At 27.4% G+C, this 1919-nt stretch overlaps 1 non-coding gene across 1 annotated transcript; it reads right to left on the bottom strand.

Moving 5' to 3' along the window:
* Positions 1–1296: 1296 nt before the first annotated feature.
* On the bottom strand, positions 1297–1369 carry TRNAE-CUC (transfer RNA glutamic acid (anticodon CUC)). The gene has a single exon. It is a non-coding gene; the product is annotated as a tRNA-Glu (tRNA).
* Positions 1370–1919: the final 550 nt, after the last annotated feature.

Below are 1919 nucleotides of genomic sequence, written 5' to 3'. Positions count from 1 at the left end.
AGGAACCAAACTTGGAATTTAATCAAATTCAATTTATAATGCATTACATTATATATATTTTAATTTTAAAAAATTGAATCATAACATGACATACTGCATTTCTAAATATGTTCATCTTTGTTTAATATAATTCTGTATTTTAAATTTTAAAATTCAAATTGTAGATATAAAGAAAACATAAAAATGTTGTTTTTCATAATTTGCACTGCTTGGATCACATAATCTGAAAACAATTTTTAAAAATAAAATTTGGATTGTCTATTAAATATATATTTGTTAAACTCCATGAATCTGAAAACATAAAATATAATTCGGATTGCAAACCAAACAGGTCCTTCGAGATCGAAAACCATAGACGCTTTGAAGATTATAAGACTTCAAGACCTAAAGACTTTGAAGATCATAAAGCTTGAAATACTAAAATTTCCTTTGAAGAGTTGAAGGCTAGGGGTGTTCAAAAAATCCGATGACCCGAAAAAATAGATCAATCCAACCCAATCCGTGTAGTTGGGTTGGGTTATCAGCTCATATGGGCTGGATTGAGTTCAAATAAATGAAAATTTTATGGGTTGGGTTGGTTCATGGGTTCACCTAATATGACCCAAACCAACCCGAATTTATTATTAATTTTAAAATATATATATTTTTTGTTACTTATAACATAATTATTTATATATATATTGATTTTAATTTTATTTAATTTCAATATTTTTTCAATACTTTATTTTTCAACAACTCTTAAAAGTAGTTTCTTTGCACTTTAGAAAGAAAATTTGCACTAATTGAAGTTGAGTAGTTAATCTTAATTCAATATATGAAAATAATTAAATTAGATTTTTACATATTTACGTTTTGCTTCTTTCTAGAACAAAATTTTAAATAAATGACCCGATTAACTCGAACCAACCAAACCCCAATATTTTATAGTTGGATTGGATTTATTTTTTAATAAGGGTTATTTGGGTTGAAAAAAATTACAACCCGAATAATTAGATTGGATCTAAAAAGTCTTTCAACCTAACTAACCCAACCCATGACACTTTATGACCTTCGAACCATATATAAAAGAAAAAAAATCAAAAGATAAATATTAGAAATTGTATAGCACTTGCACCTATATACAAATTAATATAATAATAAAATTCATTCCATTTTTTTTCCCCAGGAAATGTAGAATGAAATTTCCAAGTTTTTTTTTGCTCCCAGAGATGAGGTGAGGCTCCCAAAAATGTCTTTGTATAACATTATTTTATATTAACAAAAGATTTGAAAAGAAAAAAAAAAGGATAATAAAAGTTCCGTTGCCGGGATTTGAACCCGGGTCTTTCGGGTGAGAGCCGAATATCCTGACCAACTAGACTACAACGGAAATTTGAACTAATATTAGACAAAATAAATGAAATTGTATTTATCTTGAGAGAGAGCTCCAAAATTCACCGCACTAATTGAAGCAGAAGCCTTTAGCTTTTGTTCGTCGGAAAATACGCTTTCTGGCGGAAACAATGTTGAGCCGCTCACTTTTGTACATTTCCACGATAGGCTCAACCACTCCGGCGGGGATAGTGCCTCCATGAAGTGTGCCGCTCAAACGGGTCTAACTAAGAATTCGTTTGGATCACTTAACAAAATAATTTTTTTCAAAAAATTCACTTTTATTTAAATATATATATATATATATATATATATATATATTATATAAATTGATTAAAATATAATTGAAAAGTTATTTTGAGTAGTTGTCAAATACTCCAATTTTCTCAAAGATAACTTATTTTATAAATTAAATATTTAAAAATGTATTCTAAACCTACCTTAATTGATGATTAATTAAGTTAAATTGTTCTCGAGAACTCAATCAGATAACGAATATGAAGTGTGATAGTTAAGTTTAATTTTTTGAAAGAATATATTCTTTAAAA

This window comes from Benincasa hispida, chromosome 4 (assembly GCF_027475165.1).
Source record: "Benincasa hispida cultivar pf3 chromosome 4, pf3_genome.v1.1, whole genome shotgun sequence".
In the NCBI taxonomy this organism is placed as follows: domain Eukaryota; kingdom Viridiplantae; phylum Streptophyta; class Magnoliopsida; order Cucurbitales; family Cucurbitaceae; genus Benincasa; species Benincasa hispida.
The sequence above is the reverse complement of the archived record's forward strand: the minus strand, read 5'-3'. Positions and strand labels throughout refer to the sequence as shown.